This window comes from Telmatherina bonti (genome assembly GCF_933228915.1).
Source record: "Telmatherina bonti genome assembly, chromosome: 22".
Taxonomy (NCBI): domain Eukaryota; kingdom Metazoa; phylum Chordata; class Actinopteri; order Atheriniformes; family Telmatherinidae; genus Telmatherina; species Telmatherina bonti.
In genome coordinates this window covers 6,367,698-6,379,977 of record NC_136631.1, presented here as the reverse complement: position 1 = coordinate 6,379,977, position 12,280 = coordinate 6,367,698, and the positions used below count along the sequence as shown (strand labels likewise).

The 12,280-nt window shown below is 43.7% G+C and overlaps 1 protein-coding gene across 1 annotated transcript in view; it reads right to left on the bottom strand.

The window, feature by feature from the left end:
• crybg1a (crystallin beta-gamma domain containing 1a) overlaps nucleotides 1-12,280 on the bottom strand; it is a gene marked incomplete at its 5' end in the record, with an annotated part of 91,387 nt that overhangs the window by 26,448 nt on the left and 52,659 nt on the right. The window lies entirely within an intron of this gene.

The following is a 12,280-nucleotide window of genomic DNA, read 5'->3' as shown; positions in this document are numbered from 1 at the left end:
GTTGTGCTGTACGTTCCACTTAGCTGGCAGATGTCACCCAGCTGGTAACCAACAACTGGACAAAGGGCCGTCTTTATTATTAACATTATGATGGGAGGAAGAAATACCTCAAAGTGGAAACCAGCAGATTACATACTAACATATCAGAGAGGAATTTTGTGCCTGTTTTGGGGCAGAACCTTTTACATTTAGCTGTGTTATTCATTCTCCAGACACATCTTCATTACAAGTTTCCCCTCATTGTAAAGCAGACTAATCAGCTTTCCAGACATGTATATTACAACACCAGTTGTTGTTACTGAAGGGGAGAAATGAACTAAAAGAAACATAAATATTCCTACTTTTTGTGCCAAATTTAAATACAATTAGTAATAGTTTTCAGCTCAAACTTAAAGCAATGAGGTCATGTCAACAGAGAAAAGGAGACAAATCACCAGAAACACCTTCAACAGCAACATCAATCATATTTTCCAGCATGACCATAAAGTTAACTCCTCTTCAGGAAAGTCTGGACTGGAATTAAACATCAGACGCGGTTACTAAAGGACTTCTTTAGTTTTCACCAGGTGGGCGTTATAAATCACTAACATCTAAATCAGATTTCAGAGATTCAGTTACAGGAGTTATGTGCATGTGAGACTCAATAAGATTATTTCCAGCCACTAAACAGAAAAACACACATGTTCCTGAACTCTGTGGAGACGTGATTGATCACTGGGGGAACACCAGACTATCTAAAGCTAGGGTAGGTGATCTTCTTCAGAAACATGTTCCTCTGGGTGAAGTGGTTCCTCGTCCTGATAGTAGTCTATACATTCTGTCATCATGAACAATAAGAAATATAGTTAGACCCCTCAGTTTACTGTAAATCTGTAAAAACCAATCCAAACGTTCCGACCCAAATGGAGTTGTTCATTTCTTATATTTCATGAGCTTCTCCCGGCTCCCCTCCTCCCCCTCCAGCAGAGCATACCTGATAGCCACACCCTGCATATAAACAGCGTGTTAGGATGAAAATACAAAGTAGTGAAGAAGAAACTCGGAAGGCAAACATGGCTGAGAAAATGCAGGAAGGATTTCCCGACCCGGCTCGGTTTATTTGCCTCCTCCTGCTAAACAGCCGAGAAAGAGAAAATCGTTGGTGGAAAAAGTTGCGAACTAGAAAAGCACCCAGAGAGCGCAAACCTGGATCCAAACAGTGTTTAGGATCACCACCAAAATTAAATCACTTTTTCCTTCTCACATTTCCAACAACTCCAAAATTTAATTAAAATCTGTCCATAACTTTTTGAGTTATCTGGAACACAAACAGATAAACGCCGGTAAAAACATGACCTCCTTGGCGGAGGTAAGAAAAGAGCCTTGGATCACGCGAGGAGCACAACCAGAGAGGGGAGGAGCCAAGACCGGGGAGGAGCCAATACAGGGGGAGGGGCCGAAACAGCGAGGGGTCAAATCAGTGGGAGGAGTCAGTGCAGGGGGAGGAGCCAAGACAGGGTGCCACTTTCACATCTTGCGAGCTCCCCAACATGACCTACCCCAGCTTTAAGGAAAAGGAGAGTAAAATCAGGATTTTTAATGTTTTTGCCAATCTCCCCAGTAACTGTACAGCTGATGCTTACTGAGATTATTCTGCTCCTTCATGAATAAAACACTGAACCAGCAACAAATCTGGGAGTTAAAAGACTTTCAGTGTCTTTCCTCACATTATATCAGTCCAGCCATCTTAAAAAGTGAACTCTATTATCAGTAGACTCCATCATAACCTCAAACCTTTGCTGAGACTTTGCAGATATTCATAAAACTGGACATAACTGGACATCCTGACCAGTAGAATCAGGACAAACTCGACAGGAAATATCATCAGAACTTAACTTAAGATGTGTTTTCATGGGAAGTCCTGCAGCCGTTGGTGGTCTAAGAGACGCAGGCCTGACATGAACCACAGCTGGACACAATCTCAGAACAGTCCAGTAAAAACTGGAAGGAGTTTTCATTAACTTTAACTCAAGCTTAAACATGTCTGGAATCTTGCGGTCTGCAGTTATCAGGTTAGTTTTCTGCCATCAAACTATTCCGTTTGACATGACTTTACTTTCCAAACACGTTTCTCCAGATTCAGAATAAAGGCAGCAGAAACCACAAAGCCTCATGGGAAATCCATTTCAGCTTTTGGGATTGTTAATCTGTAAAACTGTGGTGTGGATGTGAGACCATGAGACCACCTCCTTTAATCTGTGTTTCACTGCGAGTAGAAACGATGCTGGATAATATCTGAATAAAGATCTTTGATAAACTATATTCAGTCATTTTTTTTTTACCATTTAAAGCAAATATTTAACTTGGTTAAACGATGTCTCTTTCAGAGAGGTATCGTTCTGCAGATGCCAATGAGAGTTTTCTACTTTCAGATTAACAGACATGTCTGTGAATGCAGCGGGACAGTCTGTACAGTTAACGGTGAAATTTCCTGCCTGGATATTCTCTTTCTACTCAGAGTGCATCGTCTTCTTGGACAAATGTTTATTTGTACCTTTTTCCATCACAACGGCACACGTTTAATGAAACTCTTTTACGTTTTCTGAGAAAAAAAAAAACTTTTTCCACGAGTTCCTGCTGGAAAACACAGAATTGTTGATGGTAATAAACAACATCGGACACCCTTCATGCATAATTTAAAGGCTGTTTTCTAGTATATTCATGGGTGTGGTTGTTATTTTTGCTAATTAGCCACTTCATCAGACATTAGTGGGACATCAAATACACTACCACTCACAGAAGAAATAAATTACTATTTAATATACATAATATATACATATATATATATATATATATATATATATATATATATATATATATATATATATATATATATATATATATATATGTATGTATGTGTATATATACACTATTCACAAAAAGTTAGGGATATTCAGCTTTTGGGTGAAATTTCACAACAAGCCTAAAATGCATTCAATCCTGTACAGGTGAACTTAATGTGATCTTCTCTAAGCTTTTAAATGCACATGTCCAACTGTTAAATGTTTCAATAAATTTTGCACAAGTTGATGTTCTCTAACAAGGAGCTTAACGGCAAAAATCACGGCAGGTGTGTGATCCTTGAATTGACCAATAAATGTCCTGGTTCAATTAGAGCTGGTGTTTAAACAGTTGTCCTCATCATGCTGTTCACATTTTGACATCATGAGACCAAGACGACACCTAACAATGGAACAACAGTCCCTTGCCATTGCGATGCTTCAAACAGGACGTTCTCAGACAGAAGTGGCCACTGAGCTTGGAGTGTCACAGAGTGTCATCAGCAGGTTGCAACAGAGATATGGAGAGACTGGAAGAGTCACAGAAAGGCCTAGAAGTGGACGTCCTTTGGCCACATCCCGTGCTGATGACCGCTACATTGTGAACACTGCCCTGAGAAACCGGATGATGAATGCCACTCAACTCCAGGCACGTTTAAGAGAGGTGAGAGGCACCCAAGTGTCACGTCAGACCATTAGAAACCGTTTCCATCAGCGTGGTCTGCGTGCTAGACGACCTGCACGGGTACCTGACCACACCACCAGGCACAGGCATCATCGTCTTGCATGGGCCAGGGAGCATTTACGCTGGACGAGGAACCAGTGGGCCTCAGTGCTGTTCTCTGATGAAAGTCGATTCACACTGAGCAGAAATGATGGCCGGCAACGATGTTGGAGACGTCAGGGAGAGCGCTATGCATCAGCCACTGTTGTCACCAGGCCAGCTTTTGGTGGTGGCGGTGTTACAGTGTGGGCAGGGGTGTCCACTTGGTACAGAACTGCCCTACACTTTGTGAATGGTACAGTGACAAGCCCATACTACCTGAATACCATCATTAATCCAGTGATTGTGCCCCTACATGAACAGCACAGGCCTAATTTCATCTTCATGGACGACAATGCTCCTGCTCATCGAGGCCGCATCATCAGGGAACGGCTGTTGGAGACTGGTGTACCTCAAATGGAATGGCCTGCACTCTCTCCAGACCTGAATCCCATTGAAAACCTGTGGGATCAGCTGAGCCGTCGTGTAGAGGCTCGAGACCCTGCACCCCAGAACCTCAATGACCTGAGGGCTGCCCTTCAAGAAGAGTGGGATGCCATGCCTCAGCAGGCAATAAGTTGCCTTGTGAACAGCATGAGACGTCGTTGTCAAGCTGTAATTGATGCTCAAGGGCACATGACCAGATATTGAGACGTTCACATTTTTTGTTGTGGTGTAACTACCATTGTTGTTACCTTTTGTGTTGAATGAATTTTTTGAGATGAGGAAATCAGTAGTGCATCCTTCTACTTAAATGTCTTACTTTTATGATATTATATCACTGTAGCATGAACATATTGCATTTTCCATAAATTTCACCTGAAAGCCAAATATCCCAAACTTTTTGTGAGTAGTGTATATATATATATATATATATATATATATATATATATATATATATATATATATATATATATATATATATCTCATTTTTCAATCTCATTTTTCAGAAAATAAACAACTCAGTTGGAGGGAAGTTATTCACAAACAAACACTTTCTATCTGAATTCCTGATCAATTAATCACCAATGAACAGGCCAGTGGGTTGTGTTTTGTTTTCTTTAAACATATTCCCATTAACCCAGACAACACACAGGACTGGTTTGGCAGGTCTGAGTCTACAGGAAAAGCTTCAGAGTCTGTGAGATCCTGAAAACTCTGCAGACCTGATCGTAAATGGAAAGAAGCTTTGAGTCGTCCTTTCTCAGGGGAAACATTCAATGTTGTCCTGAACAGGTAGAAAAGCTGGAGAAGAGCAGATGTTGGTGGATGGAAAAAGAATCAGCTGCTGCCGTCGCATTAATAATTATTTCATCATTTTATAACGGCACACATCAGACACTTCATCGGCTCCACCTTTTAGGACCCAGTTTGGCCCCTTTTTCCCCCAAAGAGGCTTTAATTCCGGGTGTTTTAATTTAGCGAGGTGATGAAAGAATTTCTCTGAGATTATGCTCCAAATTAACATGAAGCATCACACAGTTGCAGCACATCCATGATGAGAATCTCCCATTCCACCACGTCACCATGAGAATCTCCCGTTCCACCTCATCACCATGAGAATCTCCCGTTCCACCTCATCATCATGAGAATCTCCCGTTCCACCTCATCACCATGAGAATCTCCCATTCCACCACATCACCATGAGAATCTCCCATTCCACCACATCACCATGAGAATCTCCTGTTCCACCATGTCACCATGAGAATCTCCCATTCCACCTCATCACCATGAGAATCTCCCATTCCACCACATCACCATGAGAATCTCCTGTTCCACCATGTCACCATGAGAATCTCCCATTCCACCACGTCACCATGAGAATCTCCCATTCCACCACCTCACCATGAGAATCTCCCATTCCACCACCTCACCATGAGAATCTCCCGTTCCACCTCATCACCATGAGAATCTCCCATTCCACCACATCACCATGAGAATCTCCTGTTCCACCTCATCACCATGAGAATCTCCTGTTCCACCATGTCACCATGAGAATCTCCCATTCCACCACATCACCATGAGAATCTCCTGTTCCACCATGTCACCATGAGAATCTCCCATTCCACCTCATCACCATGAGAATCTCCCATTCCACCTCATCACCATGAGAATCTCCCATTCCACCACATCACCATGAGAATCTCCTGTTCCACCTCATCACCATGAGAATCTCCTGTTCCACCATGTCACCATGAGAATCTCCCATTCCACCTCATCACCATGAGAATCTCCCATTCCACCACATCACCATGAGAATCTCCTGTTCCACCTCATCACCATGAGAATCTCCTGTTCCACCATGTCACCATGAGAATCTCCCATTCCACCACATCACCATGAGAATCTCCCATTCCACCTCATCACCATGAGAATCTCCTGTTCCACCTCATCACCATGAGAATCTCCTGTTCCACCTCATCACCATGAGAATCTCCTGTTCCACCATGTCACCATGAGAATCTCCCATTCCACCACGTCACCATGAGAATCTCCCATTCCACCACCTCACCATGAGAATCTCCCATTCCACCACCTCACCATGAGAATCTCCCGTTCCACCTCATCACCATGAGAATCTCCCATTCCACCACATCACCATGAGAATCTCCTGTTCCACCTCATCACCATGAGAATCTCCTGTTCCACCATGTCACCATGAGAATCTCCCATTCCACCACATCACCATGAGAATCTCCTGTTCCACCATGTCACCATGAGAATCTCCCATTCCACCTCATCACCATGAGAATCTCCCATTCCACCTCATCACCATGAGAATCTCCCATTCCACCACATCACCATGAGAATCTCCTGTTCCACCTCATCACCATGAGAATCTCCTGTTCCACCATGTCACCATGAGAATCTCCCATTCCACCTCATCACCATGAGAATCTCCCATTCCACCACATCACCATGAGAATCTCCTGTTCCACCTCATCACCATGAGAATCTCCTGTTCCACCACGTCACCATGAGAATCTCCCATTCCACCACATCACCATGAGAATCTCCCGTTCCACCTCATCACCATGAGAATCTTCCATTCCACCTCATCACCATGAGAATCTCCCATTCCACCACATCACCATGAGAATCTCCTGTTCCACCTCATCACCATGAGAATCTCCCATTCCACCTCATCACCATGAGAATCTTCCATTCCACCTCATCACCATGAGAATCTCCCATTCCACCACATCACCATGAGAATCTCCCATTCCACCTCATCACCATGAGAATCTCCCATTCCACCTCATCACCATGAGAATCTCCCATTCCACCTCATCACCATGAGAATCTCCCATTCCACCTCATCACCATGAGAATCTCCCATTCCACCACATCACCATGAGAATCTCCCATTCCACCTCATCACCATGAGAATCTCCCATTCCACCTCATCACCATGACAATCTCCCATTCCACCACATCACCATGAGAATCTCCCATTCCACCTCATCACCATGAGAATCTCCCGTTCCACCACATCACCATGAGAATCTCCCGTTCCACCTCATCACCATGAGAATCTCCCGTTCCACCTCATCACCATGAGAATCTCCCGTTCCACCTAATCACCATGAGAATCTCCCGTTCCACCTCATCACCATGAGAATCTCCCCTTCCACCTCATCACCATGAGAATCTCCCATTCCACCACATCACCATGAGAATCTCCCGTTCCACCACCTCACCATGAGAATCTCCCATTCCACCTCATCACCATGAGAATCTCCCGTTCCACCTCATCACCATGAGAATCTCCCGTTCCACCTCATCACCATGAGAATCTCCCGTTCCACCTCATCACCATTGAAAACCTGTGGGATCAGCTGAGCGTCGTGTAGAGGCTCGAAACCCTGCACCCCAGAACCTCAATGACCTGAGGGCTGCCCTTCAAGAAGAGTGGGATGCCATGCCTCAGCAGGCAATAAGTTGCCTTGTGAACAGCATGAGACGTCGTTGTCAAGCTGTAATCGATGCTCAAGGGCACATGACGAGATATTGAGACGTTCACATTTTTTGTTGTGGTGTAACTACCATTGCTGTTACCTTTTGTGTTGAATGAATTTTTTGAGATGAGGAAATCAGTAGTGCATCTTTCTACTTAAATGTCTTACTTTTATGATATTATATCACTGTAGCATGAACATATTGCATTTTCCATAAATTTCACCTGAAAGCCAAATATCCCAAACTTTTTGTGAGTAGTATATATATATATATATATATATATATATATATATATATATATATATATATATATACATATATATATATATATATATATATTAACTACCAAGTTTACCTCAGTAATAAGCAGAATGAAATATTTTTATAAATATTATTCAACAAATATTTTTAGAGAATATATAAGAATACATAAAATAAAAACAGTAAAATAAGATTAAAGCATCACTCCACATGTCCATAGTGGGTTTTTATTATTAACAAGTGCATGCTTTCTTTTATTGATAAATAAAAGAAAGCATGTTATCTGCAATTTTACTCCCAAACCATCTCAGTTAAACGTTTTCTTTTTCTAGCATAAAAACCTCTCAATCCTTTTCCCTGATGTGTGTGGATTTTCTGTGTGAAGTGAATATTATAAACCTGATGAAAGATCTCCAGTTAAACTCGGAGGAACCTGAATCTTTCCTCATCGCCTGCGACGCTGCAGGGCCATAAATTAGGAAAAAAAACGCTCCTTCAGCATTTGATGCCTTTAAGTTTTACAGAAACAGGAGACGATTATGGCTGTTTTTCATCATCTCTTCTCTGTTTGCCAGGAAATTTCTAGTTTCAGGTCTCGGTTCTGACTTTCAGGACTCGGCATGGACAAGCTCCTCGGTACATGTTGAAGCCACATACCTGAGCTGGGGCCCTTAGGTCAGCAGCTCCCCACACCTGATCCTAAATCAACCTGTCGCTCTACAGAACAAGCCTCCGTTGTTTCTGAGCTGTTTAAACATTCCTGACTGCTTTTATCCACGAGTCTATAAAGGAATTCCTGTTTAACCTCATATCAAATCCTTCTGTGATGGTTTCTTCACTAAAAACTAAAGCCAGACGCTGCGCTGCAGCTGATCACATGCTAGTAAAACATGAATGAATGACGAGACGTGCAGCTCAAGGGTCACCTGTCTCTGCACCAGACTGCATGACAGATCGAAGCTCAGCTCGACGTCTCTGCAAATATTATCATAAAAAAGACATAAAGCATCAAATCTGGGCCACACTGTCATGATTCTTTTTCCTACAGCAGGCGTAAAATGCCTCTCCGCCATGACACATCTAACGAAAGCTGCTTGCACATGTTCGGACAGGAAGAACCAACCACAGAAGAAGAAAAACGGCCACAGAACACAGGTCTGTTTCAACACCTGAGTTCTCATTTCTGATCCTTTACCATCAGAAAAAAAGCTTGTAAAGTTGAATATTTGAGCAGCTTAGAGGAAAACAGAAAGAATGTCAGGTCTGTCCTGACAGTAAACACTGGAAGTTGTGTGTCCAAAGGGAAAATCTCAGGCGGGAGACGGTTCACATGGCAAGCAAGTGTGGAGAAAACCCACTCTTCCTCACCCCAATCTGCATATCAGTCAGTCATCTGCTGGGCTTCTGTTAAAGGAGACTCATTAAGCTTTTCCTTCAGATAAAAACACTCAGCAGCGTTTTCCCAGTATGTGCATGTTTCCACTGAGCAAACAGAAGATAAAAACAGTTTGCAGCTGGGTTTTCCTCTTCCTATTTACACAGAACCAAACAAAGAAACCCAACAAAAGAGCTTCTTTTCAGTTAACCGTGTGGTAAAGCTGTACTGTACCTGCATGTTGCTCCTAATCATTCACAAATCCTCCATGATGATGAAAATAAAACAGCATAAATGCAGTATCCGATGTCCTGGGACTGTTTAAGACTGTAATAACTACCTGTAGTCCTTCTACTGAGGTATTAGTACTCCTCTAACATTCCCTTTGTGTTCACTCACAGTAGAAACAAATGTCAGGGAGGTGGAGATATGACGACGTACGCTCCACTTCCTTATCTGCCGGCCAAAGCTTTGCTTTGCTAAACCATGACAGACCATAAAGAAAAACAAGCAAAGATTTTTATCTTAATTGCAGTCAATCTCATTTTTCAGAAAATAAACAACTCAGTTGGAGGGAAGTTATTCACAAACAGAAACACTTTCTATCTGAATTCCTGATCAATTAATCACCAATGAACAGGCCAGTGGGTTGTGTTTTGTTTTCTTTAAACATATTCCCATTAACCCAGACAACACACAGGACTGGTTTGGCAGGTCTGAGTCTACAGGAAAAGCTTCAGAGTCTGTGAGATCCTGAAAACTCTGCAGACCTGATCGTAAATGGAAAGAAGCTTTGAGTCGTCCTTTCTCAGGGGAAACATTCAATGTTGTCCTGAACAGGTAGAAAAGCTGGAGAAGAGCAGATGTTGGTGGATGGAAAAAGAATCAGCTGCTGCCGTCGCATTAATAATTATTTCATCATTTTATAACGGCACACATCAGACACTTCATCGGCTCCACCTTTTAGGACCCAGTTTGGCCCCTTTTTCCCCCAAAAAGGCTTTAATTCCGGGTGTTTTAATTTAGCGAGGTGATGAAAGAATTTCTCTGAGATTATGCTCCAAATTAACATGAAGCATCACACAGTTGCAGCACATCCATGATGAGAATCTCCCATTCCACCACGTCACCATGAGAATCTCCCGTTCCACCTCATCACCATGAGAATCTCCCGTTCCACCTCATCATCATGAGAATCTCCCGTTCCACCTCATCACCATGAGAATCTCCCATTCCACCTCATCACCATGAGAATCTCCCATTCCACCTCATCACCATGAGAATCTCCCATTCCACCTCATCACCATGAGAATCTCCCATTCCACCTCATCACCATGAGAATCTCCCGTTCCACCTCATCACCATGAGAATCTCCCGTTCCACCACCTCACCATGAGAATCTCCCGTTCCACCTCATCATCATGAGAATCTCCCGTTCCACCTCATCACCATGAGAATCTCCCGTTCCACCTCATCACCATGAGAATCTCCCGTTCCACCTCATCACCATGAGAATCTCCCATTCCACCTCATCACCATGAGAATCTCCCATTCCACCTCATCACCATGAGAATCTCCCGTTCCACCACATCACCATGAGAATCTCCCATTCCACCACATCACCATGAGAATCTCCCGTTCCACCTCATCACCATGAGAATCTCCCGTTCCACCTCATCACCATGAGAATCTCCCGTTCCACCTCATCACCATGAGAATCTCCCATTCCACCACATCACCATGAGAATCTCCCATTCCACCTCATCACCATGAGAATCTCCCATTCCACCTCATCACCATGAGAATCTCCCATTCCACCACATCACCATGAGAATCTCCCATTCCACCTCATCACCATGAGAATCTCCCATTCCACCTCATCACCATGAGAATCTCCCATTCCACCTCATCACCATGAGAATCTCCCATTCCACCTCATCACCATGAGAATCTCCCATTCCACCACATCACCATGAGAATCTCCCATTCCACCACATCACCATGAGAATCTCCCATTCCACCTCATCACCATGAGAATCTCCCGTTCCACCACGTCACCATGAGAATCTCCCATTCCACCACGTCACCATGAGAATCTCCCATTCCACCACATCACCATGAGAATCTCCCATTCCACCACATCACCATGAGAATCTCCCATTCCACCTCATCACCATGAGAATCTCCCGTTCCACCACATCACCATGAGAATCTCCCGTTCCACCTCATCACCATGAGAATCTCCCATTCCACCACATCACCATGAGAATCTCCCATTCCACCACATCACCATGAGAATCTTCCATTCCACCTCGTCACCATGAGAATCTCCCGTTCCACCACGTCACCATGAGAATCTCCCATTCCACCACATCACCATGAGAATCTCCCATTCCACCTCATCACCATGAGAATCTCCCATTCCACCTCATCACCATGAGAATCTCCCATTCCACCACATCACCATGAGAATCTCCCATTCCACCACATCACCATGAGAATCTCCCGTTCCACCACATCACCATGAGAATCTCCCGTTCCACCTCATCACCATGAGAATCTCCCGTTCCACCTCATCACCATGAGAATCTCCCATTCCACCACCTCACCATGAGAATCTCCCGTTCCACCACATCACCATGAGAATCTCCCATTCCACCACGTCACCATGAGAATCTCCCGTTCCACCACGTCACCATGAGAATCTCCCGTTCCACCTCATCACCATGAGAATCTCCCGTTCCACCACGTCACCATGAGAATCTCCCATTCCACCTCATCACCATGAGAATCTCCCATTCCACCTCATCATGATGAGAATCTCCCGTTCCACCTCATCATGATGAGAATCTCCCATTCCACCTCATCATGATGAGAATCTCCCATTCTACCTCATCATGATGAGAATCTCCCGTTCGACCTCATCATGATGAGAATCTCCCATTCCACCACGTCACCATGAGAATCTCCCGTTCCACCACGTCATCATGAGAATCTCCCGTTCCACCTCATCACCATGAGAATCTCCCGTTCCACCTCATCACCATGAGAATCTCCCATTCCACCACGTCACCATGAGAATCTCCCATTCCACCACATCTG